The 25,498-nt window shown below is 41.0% G+C and overlaps 1 pseudogene; it reads right to left on the bottom strand.

Annotated features, from left to right (window-relative positions):
- Positions 1–6,942: 6,942 nt before the first annotated feature.
- LOC107539222 (polypeptide N-acetylgalactosaminyltransferase 11 pseudogene) lies at positions 6,943–8,015 on the bottom strand (annotated as a pseudogene).
- Between the last annotated feature and the right edge of the window lie 17,483 nt (positions 8,016–25,498).

Below are 25,498 nucleotides of genomic sequence, written 5' to 3'. Positions count from 1 at the left end.
TCCCATCTGGTCGGCTGCCTGTTTGTTTTGTTGTCAGTTCCTTTTGCTGTGCAGAAGCTTTCTAGCTTGGTACAGTCCCACTCATTTGTTTTTGCCTTTACTTCCTTTGCCTTTGGGATCAGGTTCATAAAATGTTCTCTACGACCAGATCCTTAAGTTTTGTACCTATGTTTTCTTCTATGTAACTTATTGTTTCAGGTCTCACACTTAGGTCTTTGATCCATTTTGAGTTAATATTTCTACATGGGGGACAAGCTGTAATCCCGTTTCATTCCTTTGCATGGGGCTTTCCAGTTTTCCCAGCACCATTTATTGAAGAGACTATCTGTACTCCATTGTGTGCTGCTGGCTCCTTTGTTGAAAATTACCTTCCCATATACATGTGGTTTTATATCTGGGCTCTCAATTCTGTTCCATTGTCTGTGTGTCTGTTTCTGTGCCGGGACCATCCATGCTGGTTTGATCATAGCTCTGTAGTATAATTTGAAGGGAATGACATCTTTAAAGTGTTAAAATAATTGCCACACCCTAGTCAGTTTGCTTAGTGGTTAGAGCGTTGGCCTGCAGACTGAAGGGTCTCAGGGTCGATTCCAGCCAAGGGCAAGAACCTTGGTTGCAGGCTCCATCCCTGGCCCTGGTCAGGGCGCGTGCAGGAGGCAGCTAATCAACGTGTCTCATACTAATGTTTCTCTCTCTCCCACCTCTCTGGAAAGCAGTGGAAAATTATCCTCGGGTGAAGGTAAAAATAATTGCCAAGCTAGCATTTTGTCAGGAAAAATATCTAAAAAAAATGTAGTCAGAGAAATGATAAATCAAAACTCATTAAACACTTCTCATTAAAATACATTAAGACAATGAAAAGGCCAGCCACAGACTGGGAAAAGATATTTGCAATACACATAACTGACAACTCATCCAGATTTAAAAAACAAAAAAACCTCACAAGCGAGAAAGAAAAATAAAACTAAATTTATTTGAAATGGAGGAAAAATATATAGTTGAACAGGCACTTCACAAAATGAGATATCCAATTGGCCAGTAATATGTGAACAGGTGCTCAACACTATTACAAGTATTTATAAATATATATGTGTTGAAAATAAGCCAATGCAGGGCATACTGTATGGTTTCATTATATCAAGTTCAACAAGAAGCAAAGCTAATATGGTGATAGAATTCAGGATAGTAGTTCCTGGGGAAGGGATGTGATACTTTCCGGGTGATAGAATTGTTCTACATCCTGATTTGAGGAATGGTTTCATGGATATGTGTGTATGTGTATATATATGAGTGAGGTTATAGACTAAAGATTTATGCATTTGACTAACTTTAACGTATACATCTAAAAAATGTTACCAGAGATAAAAAGGGACCTATCAAAGTCATAAAAGAATTGAATCAACAGCATAAAACAGTCTTAAATATGTATGTATATATAACAGCCTTGACCAACATAAATAAAAAATACATAGGAGGAGAAAGAAAGAAATTCATAATAATACTGTATTTGATATTTTAACAGACTTCCACTAGTAAGTGAGGGAAGAAACAGAATTTAAAGGTAAGGATATAGAAGATTTGAAAAAAAATTTACATAATTGACACGTATAGAACATTATCAGCAACTGCAGGATACACATTTATTTCGAGTAAACTGGGAACACTTACCAGAATTGACATACGCTGAAGCACAAATCAAATCTCAACGAAGAATACAAGTTATACAGTGAAATCAAGGTCGAGCTAGGTAACAAAAAGATACGGGTAACTAAAATATCCTAAAGTATTCAGAAATTAAACTATATATATATTTTTAAATTTTAAATTTATTTTTGTTTAAAATATTACAGATGTCCCTTTTTCTCCCCAATGACCCGTTCCACCCTGTCCCATCTCCCTCCCCGGTCCCTCTCCCCACCGTTGTCTGTGTCCTTGGGTTGTGCATATATGCATATAAATTCTTTGGTTACTCTCTCCCCTTTCACCCACCCACCCTCCCCCATCCCTCTGACATTGATCAGTCTCATCTATGCTTCCATGTCATTGAATCTATTCTGTTCATCAGTTTATTGAGTTCTTTAGATTCCACATATAAGCGAGATCATGTGTTTGTCTTTCTCTGCCTGGCTTATTTCACTTAGCATAATACTATCCAGGTCCATCCATACTGTCCCAAAGGGTACAAGAGCCTTCTTCTTTACAGCTGCCTAGTATTCCACGGTGTAAATGTCCCACAGCTTTTTATCCACTCATCTACTGATGGGCACTTGGGCTGTTTCCAGATCTTAGCTATTGTAAATTGTGCTGCTGTGAATATCGGGGTGCATATATTCTTTCTGATTAGTGTTTCAGGATTCTTAGGATATATTCCTAGAAGTGGGATCACTGGGTCAAAACGCAGCTCCATTTTTAATTTTTTGAGGAACCTCCATATTGTTTCCACAGTGGTTGCACCTGCAGTGTACCAGGGCTCCCCTTTCTCCACACCCTCGCCAGCACAAATCGTTTGTTGACTTGTTGATGGAGCCATTCTGACAGGTGTGAAGTGATACCTCATTGTGGTTTTAACTTGCATCTCTGATGATTAGCGACTTTGAGCATTTTTTCATATGTCTCTTGGCCACCTGTATGTCCTCTTTGGAGAAGTGTCTATTCAGGTCTTTTGCCCATTTCTTAATTGGGTTGTTTGTCTTCCTCTTGCTGAGTAATATGAGTTCTTTGAACACTTTGGAAATTAGCCCCTTATCAGATACATCCTTGGAAAATATGTTTTCCGAGACTGTGGGGTTCCTTTGTATTTTGAGGCTGTTTTCTTTTGCTGTGCAGAAGCTTTTTAGTTTGATGTAGTCCCATATGTTTATTTTTTCTTTTGTTTCTCTTGCCCTAGGAGGTGTATCAGTGAAAAGTCCACTATGTGGGATGTCTGTGACTTTACTGCCTATGTTTTCTTCCAGGATTTTTATGGTTTCATTACTTATGTTTAAGTCTTTTATCCATTTTGAGCTTATTTTTGTGTATGGTGAAAGTTGGTGGTCTAGTTTCATTCTTTTGCATGTATCTGTCCAATTTACCCAGCACCACTTATTGAAGAGACTGTCCTTACTCCATTGGATACTCTTGCCTCCTTTGCCAAATATTAACTGACCATAATGGTGTGGGTCTACTTCCGGGGTCTCTTTTCTGTTCCATTGATCTATATGCCTGTTGTTGTGCCAATATCAGGCATTTTTATTACAATGGCTTTGTAGTATAGTTTGATGTCCGGCAAAGTGATCCCTCCCACTCTGTTCTTTTTTTCTCAAGATGGCTGCAGCTGTTCGGGGTCTTTTTTGGTTCCATATAAATTTTCAAAATGTTTATTCTAGATCTGTGAAATATGCTGTTGGTATTTTAATAGGAATTGCATTGAATCTATAGATTGCTTTGGGTAGGATGGACATTTTAATATTAATTCTTCCAATCCATGAGCATGGTATATTCTTCCGCTTGTTTATATCTTCCTCTATTTCTTTTTTCAGTGTGCTGTAGTTTTCTGAGTACAGGTCTTTTACATCCTTGGATAAGTTTATTCCTAGGTATCTTATTTTTTTAGTTGCAATGGTAGATGGTATTGCTTTTTTAGTTTCTCTCTCTGAAGGTTCATTGTTGGTGTATAAGAATGCCATTGATTTCCGGATGTTGATTTTGTATCCAGCTACCTTGCCAAATTCGTTTATCAAATCTAGTAGTACTTTGATGGAGTCTTTAGGGATTTTTATGAACAATATCATGTCGCGTGCAAATAATGACAGTTTTACTTCCTCCTTTCCAATTTGGATACCTGTTATGTTTTCTTCCTCTCTGATGGCTGTGGCAGGGCCTTCCAGTACTATGTTGAATGAGTGGTGAAAGTGGACATCCCTGTCTTGTTCCTGTCTTTAAGGGAAATGGTTTTAGTTTTTGTCTATTGAATATGATGTTGGCTGTAGGTCTGTCGTATATGGCCTTTATTATGTTGAGGTGTGACCCCTCTATGCCCACTTTGCTAAGAGTTTTTATCAGAAATGGGTGCTGGATTTTGTCAATTTTTCTGCATCTATTGATATGATCTTATGATTTTTGTCCTTCATTTTGTTTATGTGATGTATCACGTTTATTGATCTGTGGATGTTGTACCAGCCTTGCATCCCCGGAATAAATCCCACTTGGTCATGGTGTATGATCTTTTTAATGTATTGCTGGATCCAGTTTGCTAGTATTTTAGTGAGGATTTAGCAACTGTGTATATCAAGGATATTGTCCTGTAATTTTCTTTCTTTATAGTGTCTTTATCTAGTTTTGGGATTAGGATGATGTTGGCCTCATAAAAAGAGTTTGGGAGTTTTCCCTCCTCTTGAATTTTCTGGAATAGTTTGAATAGAATAGGTGTTAATTCTTCTTTGAATGTTTGGTAAAACTCGCCAGTAAATCCATCTGGTCCAGGATTTTGTTTGCTGGGAGTTTTTTGATTACTGCTTCAATTTTATTAGTTGTTATCGGCCTATTCAGGTTTCCTGCCTCTTCTTGATTCAGCTTTGGAAGGTTGTATGCTTCTAGGAGTTTGTCCATTTCACCCATGTTGTCCAATTTGTTGGCATATAGTTGCTCATAGTATTTTCTTACAATCCTTTGTATTTCTGTTGGGTCAGTTGTCATATTGCCTCTTTCATTTCAGATTTTATTTATTCAGGTCCTCTCTCTTTGTTTCTTAGTGAGTCTGGCTAACGGTGCATCAATCTTATTTATCTTTTCGAAGAACCAGCTCTTGGTTTTGTTGATTTTTTGTAATTATTTTTTAGTCTTGATGTCATTAATTTCTGCTCTGATCTTTATTATTTCTTTCCTCCTACTTCCTTGGAGCTTTTCTTGCTGTTCTCATTCTAGTTCTTTTAGTTGTTGTGTTAGATGGTTCATTAGATCTTTTTCTTGTTTCTTGAGATAGGCCTGTAATGCTATGAACTTTCCTCTAAGGACTGCTTTCGCTGTGTCCCACAGATTTCGGGTTGTTGTCCGTTCATTTTAGTTTGTTTCCATGCGGTGTTTGATTTCTTCCTTGATCTCCTTGGTAACCCATTCATTGTTTAATAACATGCTATTTAGCCTCCATGTGTTTGAATATTTTTGAGTTTTTTTATAGTGGTTGATTTCTAGTTTCATGGCATTGTGATCTGAGAAGATGCTTGATATGATTTCAATCTTCTTGTATTTGTAGAGACTTGCCTTGTGCCCTAGCATGTGGTCTGTTTTTGAAAATGTTCCATGTGCACTTGAGAAGAATGTGTATTCTGCTGCTGTTGGACAAAAATGTTCTGTAAATGTCAATTAAATTCGTTAGATCTATTGAGTCATTTAAGGTCTGTGTTTCTCTGTTGTTGTTTTTTGTCTTGATGATCTGTCCAATGCTGACAGTGGGGTGTTGAAGTCCCCCACTATGATTGTGTTGCTGTCAATCTCCCCCTTAAAGTCCACCAAGAAATTTTTTTATATACTTAGGTGCTCCTATATTGGGTGATAAATGTTTATAAGGGTTATTTCCTCCCCCTTTAGTATTATGTAGTGACCATCTTTGTCCTTGTTGTGGTCTTTATTTTGAAGTCTGTTTTGTCAGAAATAAGAATTGCGCCCAGCGGTTGAGCGTTGACCTGGGATCCAGGCGATCGGGGTTCTATTCCCGGTCAGGGCACATGCCCGGGTTGCGGGCTCGATCAATGACTTTCTCATCATTGATGTTTCTATCTCTCTCTCTCTCCCTCTCCTTTCCTCTCTCTGAAATCAATAAAGGTATATTTATTAAAAATAAATAAATAAAAAAAGAAAAGAAAAAAAAGAAATAAGAATTGCTACTCCAGCTTTCTTTTCCATTTGCATGGAATATTTTACTCTATCCCTTCACTTTTAGCCTGTGTGAGTCTTTTGCGCTCAGGTGGGTTTCTTGTAGACAGCAAATATTTGGGTCCTGTTTTCTTATCCATTCAGCTCCCCTGTCTCTCTCTCTTTTTTTTTTTGGATAAGTTATATTTTAATGAAACAGAATATTATACAGCAATGATGACAAGTCAACTATAGCTATATACTATAAAGCAGATGCATCTTTAAGGCAATGCCGAGTAAAAGAAGACAACAAAATTATGAGTCCCATGGATTCATTTTTATGAAGCCCATCATCGGGCAAAACTAAACTGTATTGCTAGAGATGCGTACACGGCGGTGGACGCCACGGGAAAACAAGGAACTGATCACCAGGTCAGGGCACTGACACTCTAGGGACGAGGGCAGGGCTGTCACCAGAAGGGGAGATGAGCATCTGGTGCTGTTTGTGGACCTGAGTAGTAGTTGCACAGGTGTCCACATTATAACCATTAAATTTGTGCACATATGTGTGCTTTTTACATCTGCTATTTTTTACAATGTTTAAGAAGAGAAGGTCCAAGGACTTTAAAAAGTAGAAATACAGGCAACCTTTGAAACTGACATGAGAAATAACATTTAATAGCAGATTTATAATATTGGATAATATGGATGAGACATGAAAACAATTCATACACTAGGAATCCATCCTGAAAATCCTGGTTGTAGATGAACTTACATATCAAATGATCTTCACAGCACCATTCATACTAGCAAAGAACTGAAGGTAGTAAAACAGCGCAGCACAGGGCACCCCCTAAGGTATCCCACGCAGCGTACCGCAGGATACTGCTGATTTTGTCTGCCTTTCTCACTAAGTTACAAATCCTTGAGAGCACAGACAACTTCATAAATCTGTCCTCAGGACTTGCAGAGTGCATAAAATTCAGTAGGCATTCTGAGTTTTAATGGACAAATTAAGCCAACGCTTCTGCTGCTTGCAGAGAAGGAATTATCTTTAAAATGCTCTATCTCCTTTGAAGTACTGGTGGGGATTTTCTGATACACAGGAGAATCTTACTTTATTGGTGCTGTAGCTCCCTTTGGTCCTCCGAGCTCAGAAAGGGGAACAAGATCCCATTTGAAGTGCAGCCCCCAGTTGAACCCTCCACGCACCACAGGGGAAGAGCTATAGGCCAGCGTGTCTGCATTGATGATGTCAATCACCGGGCACACGACTGTCCGCTGGTCATTGCGGATGGCAGCCAGCAAGGGCTGCAGCCACATCACATTCACTTCGCAGTGGCTGTCCAGGAACACCAGGACTTCTCCTGTTGTGTGGGCTGCTCCAATCATTCTTCCTCGAATTTATCCCTCATGCTTTGTATTTCTTTAATTTTTCCAGGGAGGTGTTTTTGGGCAAATTCATACAGTTCCCCTTTCAAATTATCCAAGTCACTGTCATCTACGAGGATGATTTCGTGGAGAAGCCGGGCAGGCTTGCGGTCCAGGACGCTGTGCACAGTCCTCAGCAAAGCAGACAAGGCTTCATTGTAGAAACAAATAACACTAGCGACTGGCAGATCCGTCGGGTATGTCTTGTCTTTACATTCTGCGTTCCTTGTATCTGGCACATCTGTGTGGTAGCCCAAGGGGTTGCTAATCAGCATATTGAAGGCATGCTTCTGATCCCCCAGGTCCCTCAGCTCCTTGTCATGTTCATTAAAAATCATACCCAATTCAGAAGAGAATTTCACGTTGCCTTTTCCTGCATCTTCAATATGAGGATCCACCACATTGTCAACCTTGTTTGCTTTGAACTGTAAATCTAATACTCGACTTGGGCCTTGAGTGAAATGGGGATAGAATTTTTTGGGGAATGGTCCTTGGGGCCCAGACCCCTTGATGGGCACATTCTTAAGTGGCTGAGTCACTTCACTGAAGTTGAAATAAACAAAAAGCAAAACTGTCCAGGTCGCAGATGTAAAAAGGCATCCATAACAGAAATGCTGAGCTGTGACGCTTCCCATTATAGACCTAGCATAGCTGAAGGGCCATTTTCAGTTTCCTGGAGCAAAGCTGCTGGAGCCATAAACTGGTGCTGGAGGCTGGATGTGAACGGGCACGAGAGTTAGAAACTCCAGGGATGCAGTCTTGGGGGGGGCAGGCACACTTTTATGGGCTTTACCTCCAGGAACCCCACCAGGTCCTCAAGATGAAGGTAAAAATCCCAGAAAGATCCTCTGGTGAATCCCGGTGCCGGAAAAGCAGGGTCCCGGCCTACAGAAGCGCGGGCTGTGGCATCTTCCCTCCCGCCACAGCCCAGGTCGGACTCCCCTGTGTCTCTTGATTGGCCCATTTATTCCATTTACATTTAAGGTTACTATTGATATAAACTTATTTAATGCCATTTTTCCCCTTCATGCTGATGTACCTTTCTCTCACTATTCCTTCTTTTTCTTAAAGCAGTCCTTTTAGCATTTCTTGCAGTGCTGGTTTGGTGGCACTGAAATTCTTTAGCTTTTTTTTTTGTCTGGGTAGCTCCTTATTTCACCTTCAACTTTAAATGAGAGCCTTGCTGGATAAAGCAATCTTCGTTGCATGTTCTTGCTTTTCATCACTTTGAGAACTTCCTGCTGCTCCCTTCTGGCCTGAAGAGTTTCTGTTGAGAAATCCGCTGTCAGCCTTATGGGGGTTCCCTTGTAGGTCACTGCTTGTCTCTCTCTTGCAGCCCTTAATATTCTCTCTTTGTCCTTGACATTTGCCATTTTAATCATGATGTGTCTTGGAGTGGGTCTCTTTGGGTCCCTTTTGTTTGGAACCCTCTGTGCTTCCTGAACTTGTGTGGTTTTCTCCCTCACCAGCCTAAGGAAGTTTTCTGTCATTATTTCCTCCACCAAGTTCTCTATCCCTTGCTCTCTTTCTTCCCCCTCTGGCACTCCTATAATGCGAATGTTGTTTCTCTTTATGTTGTCCCAAAGCTCCCTTAGACTCTCCTCATGCTCTTTAAGTGCTTTTTCTTTTTGCTGCTCTGATAGAGTGATTTTTTTCTACCTTGTCTTCTAAGTCACTTATTCTATCCTCTGCTTCATTGAGCCTGCTTTTAATTCCTTCCAGTGTATTCCTGATATCAGATACAGAATTCTTTATTTCTGTCTGATTTTTGTTTGTTATGTATCTCTTTTTTAATGTTTTCACTAAGGTCTTCGATCTTATCCTCTATAGCCTTGTTTTTCTCATTAAGTTTCTTGATCACCTTTGGAGTGAGTTTTCAGGCTGGAATTTATATGCATTTTGTACGGTGCAGAATGTAGCTACCTGCTCGGGGGTTTTGTCATAGAAGCACCTTTCCTGCAGGAGCTTATTGCAACATTCATTGTTTGGCTAAGTTCTTTAGGGTTGGTTTTGGAAGGTCTTTCAACTTTGTCCAAATCCGCTTCGTACGAAATGTTTTCACAGCCCTGTATCCAAGTGCCCACAAAGAGCTGCTGCTTGAAACTGTCCACATGCACATCTCCCATGCTGGTGTGCTCGTTTCACTACCTGGATTTTGGTTTCTCTTCTTTCTTTGAAATGACAAGCCTTCTTTCTGCATGCTACACACACCTTGTAGCAGTTTCAGTTTTAAGCATTTTGGTGCTCTCAAAACGCTGTGTAACCTATGTAGAGTGTGTCACTCTACAGCACTGAATACACAACTTAGAGCTCCTTTCACCACAGACACGCAAACACATCTTTTTGGGAAAGTCCTAACTCAGGTAACTTGGAAATGTAAGGGTTTCATTGAGAACATGAAGAAAGTCATGCTTTTACACCCTGCAACCGAAAGAAATGGCTTTTTGTACATGCCAGTCTGAATTTCACTGCAAAATGCCCTTCTCTTCTTCTTTCTTGAATGTTCTCAAAGCATTAGGTGAAAGAGTGTGTTTGAGGCAGAGTGATGCATTGTGCGTTTTCCTGGATTTCAAGGGATTTGGGGAACATAATCCGCGTTTTTCCATATTGTCTAAGAAACAATATGAGGCTTGCAAGAGACTGAAACAATGCTACCCAAAACGTATTCCAGTAGTGAAAACACACGTTTCTACAAAGACTTGGAAGGAGCAAGCAAAAGCCAATGGCTGAGTGCTCTTTCAGAGAGAAACTCACGCATATCTTCCTTCTGGAGTAAGTTTTCAGGCTGGAATTTATATGCACTTTGTACGGTGCATAATGTAGCTACCTGCTCGGGAGTTGTGTCATAGAAGCACCTTTCCTGCAGGAGCATATTGCAACATTCATTGTTTGGCTAAGTTCTTTAGAATCGATTTTGGAAGGTCTTTCAACTTTGTCCAAATCCAGCTTCGTACGAAATTTTTTCACAGCGCTGTTTCCAAGTGCCCACAAAGAGCTGCTGCTTGAAACTGTCCACATGCACATCTCCCATACTAGTGTGATCGTTTCACTACCTGGATTTTGGTTTCCTATTCTTTCCCTGAAATGACAAGCCTTCATTCAGCATGCTACACACACCTTGTAGTAATTTCAGTTTGAAGCATGTTGGTGCTCTTAAAACGCTGAGTAAACTGTGTAGAGTGTGTCAGTCTCCAGACTGAATACACAACTTAGAGCTCCTTTCGTCACAGATAAGCAAACACATCTTTTTGTGAAAGATCTAATTGCGGTCACTTGGAAATGTGAGGGTTTCAGGGAGAACATGAAGTCAATCATGCTTTTGCACTCTGCAACCAATAGAAATGTCCTTTTGTACATACCCATATGAATTTCACTGCAAAATGCCCTTGTTATCTGGTTTCTTGAATGTCCTCAACGCAATAGGAGAAAGAGCGTGTTTGAGCAAGAGTGATGCAGTGTGCGTTTTCTCGATTACAAGTGATTTGGGGAACATATTCCTTGTTTTTCCACATTGTCTAAGAAACAACATGAGGCTTGCAAGAGATTGAAACAATGCATTACAAAACTTATTCCAGCAGTGAAAACACACGTTTCTACAAAGACTTTGAAGGAGCAAGCAAAAGCCTAGTGGCTAAGTGTTCTTTCTCAGAGAAACACACGCATATCTTCTTCTGCAATGAGTTTTCAGCCTGGAATTCATATGCATTTTGTACTGTGCGGAATGCAGCTACCTGATCGTGAGTTGTGTCATAGAAGCACCTTTCCTGTAGGAGCTTATTGCAACATTTATTGTTTGGCTAAGTTCTTTAGGGTTGGTTTTGGAAGGTCTTTCAACTTTGTCCAAATCCTGCTTCGTACGAAATTTTTTCACATCCCTGTTTCCAACTGTCCACAAAGAGCTGGTGCTTGAAACTGTCCACATGTACATCTCCCATACTGGTGTGCTCGTTCCCCTACCTGGATTTTGGTTTCCTCTTCTTTCTTTGAAGCTACAAACCTTCTTTCTGTATGCTACACACTCCTTGTAGCAGTTTCAGTTTGAGCATGTTGGTCTTCTCAAAACGCTGAGTATACTATGTAGAGTGTGTCATTCTACAGCACTGAATACACAACTTAGAGCTCCTTTCAAAGCAGACACACAAACACATCTTTTTGTGAAAGCCCTACTTCAGGTCACTTGGAAATATAAGGGTTTCTTTGAGAACATGAAGTCAATCATGCTTTTGCACTGTGCAAAGAATAGAAGTGATCTTTCGAACATGCCTGTCTGAATTTCACTGCAAAATGCCCTTCTTTTCTGCTTTCTTGTATGTTCCCAAAGCATCAGGTGAAAGAGCGTGTTTGAGGAAGAGTGATGCATTGTGCGTTTTCCTGGATATCAAGGGATTTGGGGAACATAATCCGCGTTTTTCCACATTGTCTAAGAAACAATATGAGGTTTGCAAGAGACTGAAACAATGCATCCCAAAACGTATTCCAGCAGTGAAAACACACGTTTCTACAAAGACTTGGAAGGAGCAAGCAAAAGCCTAGTGGCTGAGTGTTCTTTCAGAGAGAAACACGCATATCTTCCTTCTGGAGTGAGTTTTCACATTGGAATTCATATGCATTTTGTACTGTGCAGAATGTAGCTACCTGCTCGGGAGTTGTGTCATAGAAGCACCTTTCCTACAGGAGCATATTGCAACATTCATTGTTTGGCTAAGTTCTTTAGAGTTGGTTTTGGAAGGTCTTTCAACTTTGTCCAAATCCCGCTTCGTACGAAAGTTTTTAACAGAGCTGTTTCCAAGTGCCCACAAAGAGCTGCTGCTCTAAACTGTCCACATGCACATCTCCCATACTGGTGTGCTCGTTTCACTACCTGGATTTTGGTTTCCTCTTCTTTCTTGAAATGACAAGCCTTCTTTCTGCATGCTACACACACCTTGTAGCAGTTTCAGTCTGCAGCATGTTGGTGCTCTCAAAACTCTGTGTAACCTATGTAGAGTGTGTTACTCTGTAGCACTGAATACACAACTTAGAGCTCCTTTCACCACAGACAAAAAACACATCTTTTTGTAAAAGCCCTACCTTAGGTCCCTTGGAAATGTAAGGGTTTCATGGAGAACACGAAGTCAATTATGCTTTTGCACTCTACTAGCAATAGAAATGACCTCTTGTACATGCCCGACTGAGTTTCACTGCAAAATCCCCTTGTTTTCTGGTTTCTTGAATATTCTCAACACATTAGGAGAAAGAGCGTGTTTGAGGAAGAGTGATGCAGTGTGCATTTCCATAGATTTCTAGTGATTTGGGAAACATGCTCCTTGTTTTTCCACATTGTCTAAGAAACAACATGAGGCTTGCAAGAGATTGAAACAATGCATCCTAAAACTTATTTCAGCAGTGAAAACACACGTTTCTACAAACACTTGGAAGGAGCAAGCGAAAGAATAGTGGCTGAGTGTCCTTTCAGAGAGTAACACATGCATTTCATTCTTCTGGAGTGAGTTTTCATGCTGGAATTCATATGCATTTTGTACTATGCAGAATGTAGCTACCTGCTCGGGGGTTGTGTCATAGATGCACCTTTCCTGCAGGAGCTTATTGGAACTTGCATTGTTTGGCTAAGTTCTTTAGGGTTGGTTTTGGAAGGTCTTTCAACTTTGTCCAAATCCCGCTTCGTAGGAAAGTTTTTAACAGAGCTGTTTCCAAGTGCCCACAAAGAGCTGCTGCTCGAAACTGTCCACATGCACATCTCCCATACTGGTGTGCTCGTTTCACTACCTGGATTTTGGTTTCCTCTTCTTTCTTTGAAATGACAAGCCTTCATTCAGCATGCTACACACACCTTGAAGCAGTTTCTCTTTGCAGCATGTTGCTGGTCTGAAAACTCTGAGTAACCTGTGTTGAGTGTGTCAATCTCCAGCACTGAATACACAACTTAGAGCTCCTTCCCCACAGACACGCAAACACATCTTTTTGTAAAAGTCCTAGTTCTTTTCACTTGGAAATGTAAGGGTTTCATGGAGAACATGAAGTCAATCATGCTTTTGCACTTTGCAACCAATAGGAATGAACTCTTGTACATAGACGTCTGAATTTCACTGCAAAATGCCCTTCTTTTCTGCTTTGGTGATAGTTCACAACACATTAGGAGATAGAGCGTGTTTGAGCAAGAGTTATGCAGTGTGTGTTTTCCTGAATTTCAAGTGATTTAGGAAACATACTCCTTGTTTTTCCACATTGTCTAAGAAACAACATGAGGCTTGCAAGAGACTGAAACAATGTATCCTAAAACGTATTTCAGAAGTGAAAACACACGTTTCTACAAAGATTTGGAAGGAGCAAGCAAAAGAATAGTGGCTGAGTGTCCTTTCAGAGAGAAACATGCATTTCATCCTTCTGGAGTGAGTTTTCATGCTGGAATTCATATGCATTTTGTACTGTGCAGAATGTAGCTACCTGCTCGGGGGTTGTGTCATAGAAGCACCTTTCGTACAGGAGCTTATTGCAACATTCATTGTTTGGCTAACTTCTTTGGATTGGTTTTGGAAGGTCTTTCAACTTTGGCCAATCCCGCTTCCTAGGAAATTTTTTCACAGCGCTCTTTCCAAGTGTCCACAAAGAGCTGCTGCTTGAAACTGTCCACATGCAAATCTCCCATACTGGTGTGCTTGTTTCACTACCTTGATTTTGGTTTATCTTCTTTCTTTGAAATGACAAGCCTTCTTTCTGCATGCTACACACACCTTGTAGCAGTGTCAGTTTGCAGCATGTTGGTGCTCTCAAAATGCTGTGGAACCTATGTAGAGTGTGTTACTCTCCAGCACTGAATACACAACTTAGAGCTCCTTTCACCACAGACACACAAACACATCTTTTTGTGAAAGTTCTACCTCAGGTCCCTTGGAAATTTAAGGGTTTCATGGAGAACATGAAGTCAATCATGCTTTTGCACTCTACTATCAATAGAAATGACCTCTTGTACATGCCCAACTGAGTTTCACTGCAAAATGCCCTTGTTTTCTGGTTTCTTGAATGTTCTCGACACATTAAGAGAAAGAGCGTGTTTGAGCAAGAGTGATGCAGTGTGTGTTTCCCTAGATTTCAAGTGATTTGGGAAACATACTCCTTATTTTTCCACATTGTGTAAGAAACATGGGGCTTGCAAGAGATTGAAACAATGCATCCCAAAACGTAATCCAGCGAAGAAAGCACACGTTTCTACAACGACTTTGAAGGAGCAAGCAAAAGCCAATGGCTGAGTGTTCTTTCAGAGAGAAACACACACATTTAATCCTTCTCGAGTGAATTTTCAGCCTGGAATTCATATGCATTTGTACTGTGCAGAATGTAGCTACCTGCTCGGGGTTTTGTCATAGAAGCACGTTTCCTGCAGGAGCTTATTGTAACATTCATTGTTTGGCTAAGTTCTTTAGGTTTGGTTTGGGAAGGTCTTTCAACTTTGTCCAAATCCGCTTCGTACGAAATTTTTTCACAGCCCTGTTTCCAAGTGCCCAAAAAGAGCTGCTGCTTGAAACTGTCCACATGCACATCTCCCATTCTGGTGTGCTCGTTTCACTACGTGGATTTTGGTTTCCTCTTCTTTCTTTGAAATGACAAGCCTTCTTTCTGCATGCTACACACACTTTGTAGCAGTTTCAGTTTTAAGCATTTTGGTGCTCTCAAAAAACTGTGTATCCTATGCAGAGTGTGTCACTCTACAGCACTGAATACACAACGTAGAGCTCCTTTCACCACAGACACGCAAACACATCTTTTTGGAACGTCCTAACTCAGGTCAATTGGAAATATAAGGGTTTCATCGAGACCATAAAGACAATCATGCTTTTGAAGTCTGCAACCGAAAGAAAAGGCTTTTTGTACATGCCAGTCTGAATTTCACTGCAAAATGCCGTTCTTTTCTGCTTTCTTGAATGTTCTTAACGCATTAGGTGAAAGAGCGTGTTTGAGGAAGAGTGATTCAATGTGCGTTTTCCTGGATATCAAGGGATTTGGGGAACATAATCCTCGTTTTTCCACGTTGTCTAAGAACCAACATGAGGCTTGCAAGAGACTGAAACAATGCATCCCAAAACTTATTGCAGCAGTGAAAACACACGTTTCTACAGAGACTTGGAAGGAGCAAGCAAAAGCTTAGTGGCTGAGTATTGTTTCAGAGAGAAACACACGCATATCTTCCTTCTGGATTGAGTTTTCACAAAGGAATTCATATGCATTTTGTACTGTGCAGAATGTAGCTACCTGCTCGAGAGTTGTGTCATAGAAGCACCTTTCCTACAGGAGCTTATTGCAACATTCATTGTTTGGCTAAGTTCTTTAGGGTTGGTTTTGGAAGGTCTTTCAACTTTGGCCAAACACCGCTTCGTACGAAATTTTTTCACAGCGCGGTTTCCAAGTGTCCACAAAGAGCTGCTGCTTGAAACTGTCCACATGCACATCTCCCATACTGGGGTGCTCGTTTCACTACCTAGACTTTTGTTTCCTCTTCTTTCTTTGAAATGACAAGCCTTCTTTCTGAATGCTACACACACCTTGAAGCAGTTTCAGTTTGCAGCATGTTGCTGCTCTTAAAACGCTGAGTAACCTGTGTAGAGTGTGTCAATCTCCAGCACTGAATACACAACTTAGAGCTCCTTTCACCACAGACACGCAAACACATCTTTTTGTGAAAGTCCTACTTTAGGTCCCTTGGAAATGTAAGCGTTTCATCGAGAACATGAAGTCAATCATGCTTTTGCACTCTGCAACCAATAGGAATAAACTCTTGTACATACCCGTCAGAATTTCAATGAAAATGCCCTTCTTTTCTGGTTTGTTGAAAGTTCACAACACATTAGGCGATAGAGCGTATTTGAAGAAGACTGATGTAGTGTGCGTTTTCCTGGATTTCAAGTAATTTGGGGAACATAATCCGCGTTTTTCCACATTGTCTACGAAACAACATGAGGCTTGCAAGAGATTGAAAAAAATGCATCCCAAAACGTACTACAGCCATGAAAGCACATGTTTCTACAAAGACTTTGAAGGAGCAAGCAAAAGCTTAGTGGCTGAGTGTTCTTTCAGAGAGAAACACACGCATATCTTCCTTCTGGAGTGAGTTTTCACAATGGAATTCATATGCATTTTGTACTGTGCAGAATGTAGCTACCTGCTCGGGAGTTGTGTCTTAGAAGCACCTTTCCTGCAGGAGCTTATTGCAACATTCATTGTTTGGCTAAGTTCTTTAGGTTTGGTTTTGGAAGGTCTTTCAACTTTGGCCAAATCCGCTTCGTACAAATTTTTTCACAGCCCTTTTTCCAAGTGCCCACAAAGAGCTGGTGCTTGAAACTGTCCACATGCACATCTCCCATACTGGGGTGCTCGTTTCACTACCTGGACTTTGGTTTTCTCTTCTTTCTTTGAAATGACAAGCCTTCATTCAGCATGCTACATACACCTTGTAGCAGTATCAGTTTGAAGCATGTTGGTGCTCTCAAAACGCTGAATAACCTATATAGAGTGTGTTACTCTCCAGCACTAATTACACAACTTAGAGCTCCTTTCACCACAGACACGCAAACACATCTTTTTGTGAAAGTTCTACTTCAGGTCCCTTGGAAATGTAAGGGTTTCATGGAGAACATGAAGTCAATCATGCTTTTGCACTCTACTCCCAATAGAAATGACCTCTTTTACATGCCCGACTGAGTTTCACTGCAAAATGCCCTTGATTTCTAGTTTCTTGAATGTTCTCGACACATTAGGTGAAAGAGCGTGTTTGAGCAAGAGTGATGCAGTGTGCGTTTCACTAGATTTCTAGTGATTTGGTAAACATGCTCCTTGTTTTTCCACATTGTCTAAGAAACAACACGAGGCTTGCAAGAGATTGAAACAATGCATCCTAAAACTTATTTCAGCAGTGAAAACACACGTTTCTACAAACACTTGGAAGGAGCAAGCAAAAGAATAGTGGCTGAGTGTCCTTTCAGAGAGAAACACATGCATTTCATTCTTCTGGAGTGAGTTTTCATGCTGGAATTCATATGCATTTTGTACTGTGCAGAATGTAGCTACCTGCTCGGGGGTTGTGTCATAGATGCACCTTTCCTGCAGGAGCTTATTGGAACTTGCATTGTTTGGCTAAGTTCTTTAGGGTTGGTTTTGGAAAGTCTTTCAACTTTGTCCAAATCCCGCTTCGTAGGAAAGTTTTTAACAGAGCTGTTTCCAAGTGCCCACAAAGAGCTGCTGCTCGAAACTGTCCACATGCACATCTCCCATACTGGTGTGCTCGTTTCACTACCTGGATTTTGGTTTCCTCTTCTTTCTTTGAAATGACAAGCCTTCATTCAGCATGCTACACACACCTTGAAGCAGTTTCTCTTTGCAGCATGTTGCTGGTCTGAAAACTCTGAGTAACCTGTGTTGAGTGTGTCAATCTCCAGCACTGAATACACAACTTAGAGCTCCTTCCCCACAGACACGCAAACACATCTTTTTGTAAAAGTCCTAGTTCTTTTCACTTGGAAATATAAGGGTGTCATGGAGAACATGAAGTCAATCATGGTTTTGCAGTCTGCAAACAATAGGAATGAACTCTTGTACATAGCCGTTTAAATTTCACTGCAAAATGCCCTCCTTTTCTGGTTTGTTGAAAGTTCACAACACATTAGGAGATAGAGCGTGTTTGAAGAAGACTGATGCAGTGTGCGTTTTCCTGGATTTCAAGTGTTTTGGGAAACATACTCCTTGTTTTTCCACATTGTCTAAGAAACAATATGAGGCTTGTAAGAGATTGAAAGAATGCATCCTAAAACTTATTCCTGCAGTGAAAAGAGACGTTTCTACTAAGACTTGGAAGGAGCAAGCAAAAGAATAGTGGCTGAGTGTCCTTTCAGAGAGAAACACATGCATTTAATCCTTCTGGAGTGAGTTTTCATGCTGGAATTCATATGCATTTTGTACTGTGCAGAATGTAGCTACCTGCTCGGGGGTTGTGTCATAGAAGCACCTTTCCTACCGGAGCTTATTGCAACATTCATTGTTTGGCTAAGTTCTTTAGAGTTGGCTTTGGAAGGTCTTTGAACTTTGTCCAAATCCCGCTTTGTACGAAAGTTTATCATAGCCCTGTTTCCAAGTGCTGACAAAGAGCTGATGCTTGAAACTGTCTACATGCACATCTCCCATACTGGTGTGCTGGTTTCACTACCTGGATTTTGGTTTCCTCTTCTTTCTTTGGAATGACAAACCTTTCTGCATGCTACACACACCTTGTAGCAGTTTCAGTCTGCAGCATGTTGGTGCTCTTAAAACGCTGAGTAAACTGTGTAGAGTGTGTTAGTCTCCAGACTGAATACACAACTTAGAGCTCCTTTTGTCACAGATAAGCAAACACATCTTTTTGTAAAAGATCTAATTGCGGTCACTTGGAATTGTGAGGGTTTCAGGGAGAACATGAAGTCAATCATGCTTTTGCACTCTGCAACCAATAGAAATGTCCTTTTGTACATACCCATATGAATTTCATTGCAAAATGCCCTTGTTTTCTGGTTTCTTGAATGTCCTCAACGCATTGGGAGAAAGAGCGTGTTTGAGCAAGAGTGATGCAGTGTGCGTTTTCTCGATTACAAGTGATTTGGGGAACATATTCCTTGTTTTTCCACATTGTCTAAGAAACAACATGAGGCTTGCAAGAGATTGAAACAATGCATTCCGAAACTTATTCCAGCAGTGAAAACAAACGTTTCTACAAAGACTTGGAAGGAGCAAGCAAAAGCCTAGTGGCTGTGTTCTTTCTCAGAGAAACACACGCATATCTTCCTTCTGCAACGAGTTTTCAGCCTGGAATTCATATGCATTTTGTACTGTACGGAATGTAGCTATCTGCTCGGGAGTTGTGACATAGAAGCACCTTTTCTGGAGGAGCTTATTGCAACATTTATTGTTTGGCTAAGTTCTTTAGGGTTGGTTTTGAAGGTCTTTCAACTGTGGCAAAATCCCGCTTCGTACGAAATTTTTTCACAGCGCTGTTTCCAAGTGTCCACAAAGAGCTGCTGCTTGAATCTGTCCACATGTACAACTCCCATACTGGTGTGCTCGTTCCCCTACCTGGATTTTGGTTTCCTCTTCTTTCTCTGAAACGACAAGCCTTCTTTCTGCATGGTACACACACCTTGTAGCAGTTTCAGTCTGCAGCATGTTGGTGCTCTCAAAACTCTGTGTAACCTATGTAGAGTGTGTTACTCTGTAGCACTGAATACACAACTTAGAGCTCCTTTCACCACAGACAAAAAACACATCTTTTTGTAAAAGTCCTACATTAGGTCTTTTGGAAATGTAAGGGTTTCATGGAGAACATGAAGTCAATCATGCTTTTGCACTCTACTCCCAATAGAAATGACCTCTTTTACATGCCCGACTGAGTTTCACTGCAAAATGCCCTTGATTTCTAGTTTCTTGAATGTTCTCGACACATTAGGTGAAAGAGCGAGTTTGAGCAAGAGTGATGCAGTGTGCGTTTCACTAGATTTCTAGTGATTTGGTAAACATGCTCCTTGTTTTTCCACTTTGTCTAAGAAACAACATGAGGCTTGCAAGAGATTGAAACAATGCATCCTAAAACTTATTTCAGCAGTGAAAACACACGTTTCTACAAACACTTGGAAGGAGCAAGCAAAAGAATAGTGGCTGAGTGTCCTTTCAGAGAGAAACACATGCATTTCATTCTTCTGGAGTGAGTTTTCATGCTGGAATTCATATGCATTTTGTACTGTGCAGAATGTAGCTACCTGCTCGGGGGTTGTGTCATAGATGCACCTTTCCTGCAGGAGCTTATTGGAACTTGCATTGTTTGGCTAAGTTCTTTAGGGTTGGTTTTGGAAGGTCTTTCAACTTTGTCCAAATCCGCTTCGTACGAAAATTTTTCACAGCCTTGTTTCCAAGTGCCCACAAAGAGCTGGTGCTTGAAACTGTCCACATGCACATCTCCCATACTGGGGTGCTCGTTTCACTACCTGGATTTTGGTTTCCTCTTCTTTCTTTGGAATGATAAACCTTCTTTCTGCATGCTACACACACCTTGTAGCAGTTTCAGTCTGCAGCATGTTGGTGCTCTGAAAACGCTGTGTAACCTATGTAGAGTGTGTCACTCTACAGCACTGAATACAAAACTTAGAGCTCCTTTCAAAGGAGACACGCAAACACATGTTTTTGTGAAAGTCCTACTTCAGGTCACTTGGAAATATAAGGGTTTCTTTGAGAACATGAAGTCAATCATGATCTTGCACTCTGCAAACAATAGAAGTGATCTTTTGTACAAGCCCGTCTGAATTTCACTGCAAAATGCCCTTCTTTTCTGCTTTCTTGAATGTTCTTAACGCAATAGGTGAAAGAGCATCTTTGACGAAGACTGATACAGTGTGCGTTTTCCTGGAGTTGAAGTGATTTGGGAAACATACTCTTTGTTTTTCCACATTGTCTACGAAACAACATGAGGCTTGCAAGAGTTTGAAAAAATGCATCCCAAAACGTACTCCAGCCGTGAAAGCCACTTGTTTCTACAAAGACTTTGAAGGAGCAAGCAAAAGCCAATGGCTGAGTGTTCTTTCAGAGAGAAACACACGAATTTAATCCTTCTGGAGAGAATTTTCAGCCTGTAATTCATATGCATTTTGTGCTGTGCAGAATGTAGCTACCTGCTGGGGGGTTGTGTCATAGAAACACCTTTTCTGCAGGAGCTTATTGGAACATTCATTGTTTGGCTAAGTTCTTTAGGGTTGGTTTTGGAAGGTCTTTCAACTTTGCCCAAATCCCGCTTCTTACGAAAGTTTTTGACAGCGCTCCTTCCAAGTCTCCACAAAGAGCTGCTGCTCTAAACTGTACACATGCACATCTCCCATACTGGTGTGCTCGTTTCACTAGGTGCGTTTTGTTTTCTCTTCTTTCTTTGAAATGACAAGTCTTCATTCAGCATGCTACACACACCTTGTAGCAGTTTCAGTTTGAAGCATGTTGGTGCTCTCAAAAAACTGTGTATCCTATGTAGAGTGTGTCGCTCTCCAGGACTGAATACACAACTTAGAGCTCCTTTCACCACAGACACGCAAACACATCTTTTTGGGAATGTCCTGACTCAGGTAACTTGGAAATGTAAGGGTTTCATGGAGAACATGAAGAAAGTCATGCTTTTGCACCCTGCAACCGAAAGAAATGGCTTTTTGTACATGCCAGTCTGAATTTCCCTGCAAATGCCCTTCTCTGCTGCTTTCTTGAATGTCCTCAAAGCATTAGGGGAAAGAGCGTGTTTGAGGAAGAGTGATGCATTGTGCGTTTCCCTAGATTTCAAGTGATTTGGGAAACATACTCCTTATTTTTCCACATTGTGTAAGAAACAGTGAGGCTTGCAAGAGATTGAAACAATGCATCCCAAAACGTACTCCCGCGGTGAAAGCACACGTTTCTACAAAGACTTTGAAGGAGCAAGCAAAAGCCAATGGCTCTCATCCTTCTGGAGTGAATTTTCAGCCTGGAATTCATATGCATTTGTATTGTGCAGAATGTAGCTACCTGCTCGGGGATTGTGTCATAGAAGCACCTTTCCTACAGGAGCTTATTGCAACATTCATTGTTTGGCTAAGTTCTTTAGGGTTGGTTTTGGAAGGTCTTTCAAGTTTGTCCAAATCCCGCTTCGTAGGAAAGTTTTTAACAGAGCTGTTTCCAAGTGCCCACAAAGAGCTGCTGCTCTAAACTGTCCACATGCACATCTCCCATACTGGTGTGCTGGTTTCACTACCTGGATTTTGGTTTCCTCTTCTTTCTTTGAAATGACAAGCCTTCTTTCTGCATGCTACACACACCTTGAAGCAGTTTTTGTTTGCAGCATGTTGGTGGTCTGAAAACGCTGAGTAACCTGTGTAGAGTGTGTCAATCTCCAGCACTGAATACACAACTTCGAGCTCCTTTCACCACAGACATGCAAACACATCTTTTTGTAAAATCCTACATCTTTTCACTTGGAAATGTAAGGGTTTCATCGAGAACATGAAGTCAATCATGGTTTTGTACTCTGCAACCAATAGGAATGAACTCTTCTACATACCCGTCTGAATTTCACATGAAAATGCCCTTCTTTTCTGGTTTGTTGAAAGTTCCCAACACATTAGGAGAAAGAGTGTCTTGAAGAAGACTGATGCAGTGTGCATTTTCCTGGATTTCATGTGGTTTGGGAAACATACTCCTTGTTTTTCCACAATGTCTAAGAAACAATATGAGGCTTGCAAGAGATTGAAACAATGCATCCTAAAACTTATTCCAGCAGTGAAACACACGTTTCTACAAAGACTTGGAAGGAGCAAGCAAAAATAGTGGCTGAGTGTCCTTTCAGAGAGAAACACCCATTTCATCCTTCTGGAGTGAATTTTCAGCCTGGAATTCATATGCATTTGTACCGTGCAGAATGTAGTTACCTGCTCGGGAATTGTGCCTTAGAAGCACCTTTCCTACAGGAGCTTATAGCAACATTCATTGTTTGGCTAAGTTCTTTAGAGTTGGTTTTGGAAGGTCTTTCAACTTTGTCCAAATCCGCTTCGTAGGAAAGTTTTTAACAGAGCTGTTTCCAAGTGCCCTCAAAGAGCTGCTGCTCTAAACTGTCCACATGCATATCTCCCATACTGGTGTGCTCGTTTCACTACCTGCATATTGGTTTCCTCTTCTTTCTTTGAAATGACAAGCCTTCTTTCTGTGTGCTACACCCACCTTGTAGCAGTTTCAGTCTGCAGCATGTTGGTGCTCTCAAAACGCTGTGTAACCTGTGTAGACTGTGTCACTCTCTAGCACTGAATACACAACGTAGAGCTCCTTTCACCACAGACAATGAATACATCTTTTTTTGAAAGTCCTACTTTAGGTCCCTTGGAAATATAAGGGTTTCATGGAGAACACGAAGTCAATTATGCTTTTGCACTCTACTACCAATAGAAATGACCTCTTGTACATGCCCGACTGAGTTTCACTGCAAAATGCCCTTGTTTTCTGGTTTCTTGAATGTTCTCAACACATTAGGAGAAAGAGCGTGTTTGAACAAGAGTGATGCAGTGTGCGTTTGCCTAGATTTCAAGTGATTTCGAAACATGCTCCTTGTTTTTCCACATTGTCTAAGAAACAACATGAGGCTGGTAAGTGATTGAAACAATGCGTCCTAAAACTTATTTCAGCAGTGAAAACACAAGTTTCTACAAACACTTGGAAGGAGCAAGCAAAAGAATAGTGGCTGAGTGTCCTTTCAGAGAGAAACACATGCATTTCATCCTTCTGGAGTGTTTTCACAATGGAATTCATATGCATTTTGTACTGTGCAGAATGTAGCTACCTGCTCCGGAGTTGTGTCAAAGATGCACCTTTCCTGCAGGAGCTTATTGGAACATTCATTGTTTGGCTAAGTTCTTTAGGGTTGGTTTTGTAAGGTCTTTCAACTTTGGCCAAACCCCGCTTCGTACGAAATTTTATCACAGCCCTGATTCCAAGTGTCCACAAAGAGCTGCTGCTTGAAAATGTCCACATACACATCCCCCATACTGGTGTGCTCGTTTCACTACCTGGATTTTGGTTTCCTCTTCTTTCTTTGAAATGACAAGCCTTCTTTCTGCATGCTACACACACCTTGAAGCAGTTTCAGTTTGCAGCATGTGGGTGTTCTTAAAACGCTGAGTAACCTGTGTAGAGTGTGTCAATCTCCAGAACTGAATACACAACTTAGAGTTCATTTACCACAGACACGCAAACACATCTTTTTGTAAAAGTCCTACTTCTTTTCACTTGGAAACGTAAGGGTTTCATCGAGAACATGAAGTCAATCATGCTTTTGTACTCTTCAACCAATAGGAATAAACTCTTGTAACATACCCGTCTGAATTTCAATGCAAAATGCCCTTCTTTTCTGGTTTTGTTGAAAGTTTACAACACATTAGGGGATAGAGTGTATTTGAGAAGACGGATGCAGTGTGCGTTTTCCTGGATTTCAAGTGATTTTGTAAAAATACTCCTTGTTTTTCCACATTGTCTACGAAACAACATGAGGCTTCCAAGAGACTGAAAAAATGCATCCCAAAACGTACTTCAGCGGTGAAAGCACACGTTTCTACAAAGACTTTGAAGGAACAAGCAAAAGCCTACTGGCTGAGTGTTCTATCTCAGAGAAACAAACGCATTTCATTCTTCTGGAGAGAATTTTCAGCCTGGAATTCATATGCATTTTGTATTGTGCAGAATGTAGCTACCTGCTGGGGGTTGTGTCATAGAATCACCTTTTCTGCAGGAGCTTATTGCAACATTCATCGTTTGGTCAAGTTCTTTCAGGTTGGTTTTGGAAGGTCTTTCAAGTTTGGCCCAGTCCCGCTTCCTAGGAAATTTTTTCACAGCCCTGTTTCCAAGTGCCCACAAAGAGTTGCTGCTTGAAACTGTCCACATGCACATCTCCCATACTGGTGTGCTCGTTTCACTACTTGGATTTTGGTTTCCTCTTCTTTCTTTGAAATGACAAGTCTTCATTCACCATGCTACTTTGAGGGCTAGAGTTAGAGAGACGGTTAGGGTCAGGATTGGACCTAGGGTTAGGGTTATGTTTAGGGCTAGGGTTGGAGAGACGGTTAGGGTTAGGATTGGATCTAGTGTTAGTGTTATGTTGATGGCTAGGTTTAGAGAGACGGTTAGGGTTAGGATTGGACCTGTGGTTAGGATTTTTTTGAGGGCTAGGATTAGAAAGATGGTTAGGGTTAGGATTGGACCTAGGGTTAGGGTTATGTTGAGGGCTAGGGTTGGAGAGACGGTTTTTGTTAGGATTGGACGTAGGGTTAGGGTTATGTTGATGGCTAGGGTTAGAGAGATGGTTAGGGTTAGTATTGGACATAGGGTTAGGGTTATGTTGAGGGCTAGGGTTAGAGATCCGGTTAGGGATACGATTGGACCTAGGCTTAGGGTTATGTTGAGAGCTAGGGTTAGAGAGACGATTAGGGTTAGAATTGCACCTAATTTTAAGGTTATGTTGAGGGCTAGGGTTAGAGAGACCATTAGGGTGAGGATTGGATGTAGGGTTAAGGTTATGTTGAGGGCTAGGGTTAGAGATCCGGTTAGGGTTAGGATTGGATCTAGGCTTAGGGTTATGTTAAGGGCTAGGGTTAGAGAGGTAGTTAGGGTTAGGATTGGTCTTAGGGTTAGGGTTATGTTGAGGGTTAGGGTTAGAGAAACGGTTAGGGTTAAGATT

Source organism: Miniopterus natalensis, chromosome 6 (genome assembly GCF_054644295.1).
Source record: "Miniopterus natalensis isolate mMinNat1 chromosome 6, mMinNat1.hap1, whole genome shotgun sequence".
Taxonomy (NCBI): Eukaryota; Metazoa; Chordata; class Mammalia; order Chiroptera; family Miniopteridae; genus Miniopterus; species Miniopterus natalensis.
The sequence above is the reverse complement of the archived record's forward strand: the minus strand, read 5'-3'. Positions and strand labels throughout refer to the sequence as shown.